We start from the raw sequence: 6,207 nt of genomic DNA, 5'->3' as shown, positions 1-6,207 counted from the left end.
GATCCTCCTTCTGACTCACTTGAGTCCTACAGGCGATCCTCCAACTTGAATTCCCAACCACATACTAACCATCACCAATACACGCACTGGCTGAGGGGGAGTTTCTCAAACTCCTAACCCTGAATTCCTCAATCCATCAAACGATGTACCACGTCTTTTCCTTCTCGGAGGTTGCGCACTCATTATGGATCTGCGTGCTCTTACCTTTGCACGCTTGGAGGATTCTCCCCCACTTCGATCCTGCTTAACCCTTGCTGCTCAATGCTCGAAAAGAAATCCCAATCCTCGCTACCATTCCATAATCAACCTGCTGAGGAACCCCAAGCTTACCATAGCTAGGGATCTAACCAGTCCATTTCTACAACTATGCGGCTCCAAACTAGCGAGACATACCAGGTCCCTCCCCCAATAGGGCACATCCCCTAACTACCATTCAAATATCCAAGGTATGTAGATGACATATAACTCGATCACAATCAAGCCGCTCAAAAAAAATACTCATACCGATAATGATGCAGAACCATAACAATATAACCATGCACAAATAAAAGAACTGAAAACGGAAATCGCATACCTGCAACATCCGAAACTGCTCGCGCCTCCAAGGTACTTATCTGAAAAGCCCTGCCTCCTACCGCAGGCACCTCTGCATGGCCCTGACGACCGTCTGTGATCCTCAAAGTTGCAGGGGCAGGTGCCATCACCCGTCCTGCCGGAAGCAAACTGGGGCACTGGGCCTTCTTGTGGCCCCGCTGATTGCAGTGAAAACATATCATGTCGGATCCCTGAGTGGTGGTAACAGTACAATCCCTGCTGAAATGACCAGTCCGACCGCACTTGAAGCAGCCAGACTCACTGCCGCTACCACCCCTGCACGCCCCCCCGTGCGCTCTGCCACACTTCCCGCATCGGCTGCGGTCCTAATAATCCCTCGATCTCAAATCCGACCCCTTGGGCCTTTTGCCCAAACTCGCGGCTACCTGAACCTCATCCGGCTTCCTCTTCCGGATCTGCTCCAAATCAATTTCCCTCTCTCTGGCCCGAGAAATCATATCTTCCAGCGTCTTACAGCCGGACCAGCTCACGAACTCCCTGATGTCAGCCCTCAACATCTCATGGTATCGGGCCTTCTTCACCTCCTCATCCGCGACATACTGCGCTACAAGAAGAGCCCTCTCCCTGAACTTGGCGGTGATCTCCGCCACAGTCTCAGTGGTCTGCGTCAAATCCCGAAACTCCCGTGCCAACTGCTGCACCTCAATAATCAGCAAAAACTCCGCCCTGAACCTGGCCGAGAAATCGCTCCAAGTCATCGCGTCCAACGCGACATCATCCCCCAGATGTCGCGTCCAAGTCATCGCGTCCAGACTCACTGCCGCTACCACCCCTGCACGCCCCCCCGTGCGCTCTGCCACACTTCCCGCATCGGCTGCGGTCCTGATAATCCCTCGATCTCAAATCCGACCCCTTGGGCCTTTTGCCCAAACTCGCGGCTACCTGAACCTCATCCGACTTCCTCTTCCGGATCTGCTCCAAATCAATTTCCCTCTCTCTGGCCTGAGAAATCATATCTTCCAGCGTCTTACAGCCGGACCAGCTCACGAACTCCCTGATGTCAGCCCTCAACATCTCATGGTATCGGGCCTTCTTCATCTCCTCATCCGCGACATACTGCGGTACAAGAAGAGCCCTCTCCCTGAACTTGGCGGTGATCTCCGCCACAGTCTCAGTGGTCTGCGTCAAATCCTGAAACTCCCGTGCCAACTGCTGCACCTCAATAATCAGCAAAAACTTTGCCCTGAACCTGGCCGAGAAATCGCTCCAAGTCATCGCGTCCAACGCGACATCATCCCCCAGATGCCGCGTCCAAGTCATCGCGTCCAACGCGGCATCGCTACCACCCCTGCACGCGCCCCCGTGCGCTCTGCCACACTTCCCGCATCGGCTGCGGTCCTGATAATCCCTCGATCTCAAATCCGACCCCTTGGGCCTTTTGCCCAAACTCGCGGCTACCTGAACCTCATCCGGCTTCCTCTTCCAGATCTGCTCCAAATCAATTTCCCTCTCTCTGGCCCGAGAAATCATATCTTCCAGCGTCTTACAGCCGGACCAGCTCACGAACTCCCTGATGTCAGCCCTCAACATCTCATGGTATCGGGCCTTCTTCATCTCCTCATCCGCGACATACTGCGGTACAAGAAGAGCCCTCTCCCTGAACTTGGCGGTGATCTCCGCCACAGTCTCAGTGGTCTGCGTCAAATCCCGAAACTCCCGTGCCAACTGCTGCACCTCAATAATCAGCAAAAACTCCGCCCTGAACCTGGCCGAGAAATCGCTCCAAGTCATCGCGTCCAACGCGGCATCATCCCCCAGAGCATGACCAATCTCCTCCCACCAATCCCTCGCTCTGTCCTTCAGAAGACAGGAAGCGAGTATGACCTTGTCCCCCTCAGGACACCGGATCATACGGAATGCGTTAGCAACATCAACCAACCATCTGCTGCTAGCGATGGGGTCCCTAGCCCCATGATAATCTGGTGCCCCGCAAGACCTGAACTCTCGAAATGTCAAGGTACGCGCTCCCATCAAAGCCATCATCTCCGTACAGAAGGCTCCCAGCCTCTCATCCAAAATCTCCAATATACCCTCCTTGATCATGCCAAAGATCACGGGAGTCTGATCTAGAATACTGCGCGTAACCTCGGCTGATATCAACTCCCTCATTCGCTCCTCGAGCTGCTCGGCTCCTGAACCCGAGCCTGATCCCTCTCCGGTGCCTGGTCCGCTCACTGGTCTCTCTCGCAACGTCACCATGCTGAAAATATAATACATCCTCTATCAGAATACTTATAGTTGCTGCGAGACCAAACACACGCACTACCAGGTTCCCGGTCTTGTCTCGGCCTTTCCCGAATCAAGTATAGATCCTCTGCTTTCAGTAGTACGGCCCATACTACCTTCCACATCTATTCGTACTTTCCTCAAAAATTGCTTCGACTCCACCAGGTCCCTTTTCCACTACTACTGCTCCCAGCTCTATCTCATCCTAGGCTTACCCTAGGGAAACCTCTGACTCAACTCAAACCAGTCCTCAGCTGCTGAAGGTCTCCTTGTGATGCCAATTTGCCATTATCTGGATACCATCACATGTGACGAGGCTCAGATAATCCTTCGAGTAAAAGACTTGTCCCTACAACGGTTGGACTCAAACGAGAGCTGCGCAATAGGGCCAAATCCAGCACTCTGAGATTCTTCAAACCTGATCACATGTGACGTGACGTATTCACCTAATGGCTAAATCCCATCACCCAGAATCCCACAATGCACAAAGCAAGCAACATTCATACAAGGGAAAATCTAACCATAACATACTCAATCAATCATAATCTCATAGCAAGAATCTGAACTAGCATGCAACACAAACTCATAAACTCAGGCATAACCTAAACATGCTATCCTACTATTGTCTAATCAACACTATCATGCAGTTCAAAGCACATATAACAGGCATATAAGCATTGGCGGATCCATATGGTTGCCTGGGGTAGCACATGCTACCCCTAAAAAATCCCAAGTAGTGTAAGATTTTTGAAAAAAAAAATAGTAACTTAAGTTTGTTCCTCAAAATTGTTGATGTGCTTCTATACGATACTTTTACTTTAAGTCTACCCACTTCTATTTTGAAAACCACATATTCCTTTTTTTTTTCTTATCTTGCTACGTAGCCTCCCATATATATTACTGTATTCTCTAGTTGGCTTTAATACCCATTTCATATAAATGCTTTTATTAAGTTTTCTTTTTATATTTTTGTACTAATATAGAACTAATGCAAGATAGTACTGAAAACATTAATTACTTAAATATAAACCTCTTCACCAATGTTAAAACAATTTCCTGAAGATATATAAATATTTTTATATTCTTTTAAAGTTTGACTTATTTGATATATCTTTTCAAACTAAATACAAAAATCAGTTAAGTCAAAATTCAATGAAAATACATTACGGTAAATCATATTTATATTGGAGCTTTTCTGCGCTCGCGATCCTAATCAAACACATTGATTAAAGATGGGGCAAAGGCGTGTTTAACAAACAACTACATATTAAGCTTGATCATGAGCCGGTCATTCAACAAGTGGATTATGAATAGCTTATAGTTTAGCTCGCTTACGCCCCCTACGTCTAGTCTTCTTGTTATTGGGTATTTGAATGGTTCGTTGGGATTTGTTAGTTTTTATCTTAATTCGGCGACACTAAATCTTAGATAATGATCTAACATCCAAAGCTGAAGTTTTTTTGGTTTTATCTTCGACTTTAAAAGGTCTATCTTTAGGTCTTACAAAGAAAAATTTGTGTTACCCCTCAAATTTTCTTCTGGATCCGCCACTACACATAAGGCATCCTCCCTAGATCCTTAGTCCTAATCTAGCATGTTGTTCTACTAACTGATAATCATAACATAAACTTGTATGGGTATTTTGGGGTACTTACTTGAGCTCGGCTGATTTCATGCACCACACCCTTTTTCTCTTTTCAAAGTTTTTTTCTTTCTGAGTTCTTTTTGCTTTTCTAAAACTGTTTCATTCTAAAAACTTCCTTTTTACAAAACTGTCTTTTCATTTTTGAAAACTTTTTATCCGACCCCTTAGTTTGAGTTTAGGCACACCCGAGAGTATGCCCGAATCCCTCAAACGAAGGCTCTGATACCAACTTGTAACGTCCCAAAATTCAAGACTAAAAATTTCTTTTAATAAAACATTACTTAAAGCAAAGTCATCATTCCAAAACATAATAAGAGTATTAATTTCCAAAACACATGTTCGTTATCAAAGTAAACATTCCCAGACTATCTAATCTATGGTGTGTGCCATGCGATCACCCCGAGCTCTTCCCTCCGCTACCGGAAGTACCTGAAACCAAAACTGAAAACAGTAAGCACGAAGCTTAGTGAGTTCCCCACCCTACCACATACCATGCATAACCACATACTGCACATACTGGGCCACGCCTGCTATCCTGGGCCTCGCCCCCTACCTCGGGCCTCGCCAGCTACAACGGCCCCGCCGCTCCAGGCCCTGCCTGGCTTCGAGCCCCGCTCGGATGCAGATCTGTTTCACTTAGGCCTCGCCCGCTAACATATAATAGCACATAAACATATCACATCACATAAGCTAAACACATACTAACGGATCTTGTCCTAAGGCCTCGCCCTTGTCCTGCTACTGATGAGTCATGGAACCCCGTCCATACTCCTGCTGATAGTGAGGTACGGGCCCAACCCACCCTCACTCCTTCCCTAACTTGGGACTCGCCCCTGATCTGCTGCTAATGAGATGTGGAACACCATCCACACTCTGCTATTGGTGAGTTATGGGACCTCGCCCACACTCACCTCCCTACCAGGCACATACAAGTATCACACAAACAACAAGTATAAACTATCACATAAACCATTCCTTAGGCACCCGCCTGCTATCATTGGACCTCGTCCTGAATACCATACTAGCATACTGTGCCTAGGGCTAACCCCCGGGTCTTCTACTCATAACTACATGGGCCGACATTGTGGCCGTAGACCCATTCACACAAAAGGGAAACTCACCTGCACTTTTTGAACTTGCTGATAGTCCCTCTAGCTGATCCCGACAACTTCCTGAACTCCTGCTCCACTAGCTCCCCGAGCTACCAATATCAATGCAACACTTAGTCTAATTGACCCCCGAAAGTCAACCCAGTTAACGCTGGTCAAAGTCAAAGTCCTGGTCAAGGTTAACCTCCCAGGTTAACCCTACTCGCCGAGTCAACCTACTGACTCGCCGAGTTCATATGCTCAGAATCCTTCCATTCGCGACTCGACTCGCCGAGTCAGTCCATGACTCGCCGAGTCTACCGATTTCCGAGTCCTGACCTGTACGACTCACCGAGTCTCCACTCAACTCACTGATTCGAGTCTCAACTTGAAGGGTTTGGGGTTTCGCGACCTGACTCGCCGAGTCCAAGAACAGACTCGTCGAGTACAAGGCAATCTTCATCTGACTCGACGAGCTGTTCATCCCACTCGTCGAGTTACTCCTAATCTTCATGTTACTCGCCGAGTCTACTCAAAGGACTCGCAGAGTCCATTCAGATCCTCAAACATGCAGAGGGCTTTTGAGTCATGCATGGACTCCAAACTGTAGATCCGCCCTTCCCAAGCCTATTC

This window comes from Lactuca serriola, chromosome 4 (genome assembly GCF_051521515.1).
Source record: "Lactuca serriola cultivar US96UC23 chromosome 4, Lser_US96UC23_V15, whole genome shotgun sequence".
Taxonomy (NCBI): domain Eukaryota; kingdom Viridiplantae; phylum Streptophyta; class Magnoliopsida; order Asterales; family Asteraceae; genus Lactuca; species Lactuca serriola.
Note: the sequence above shows the minus strand (reverse complement) of the source record.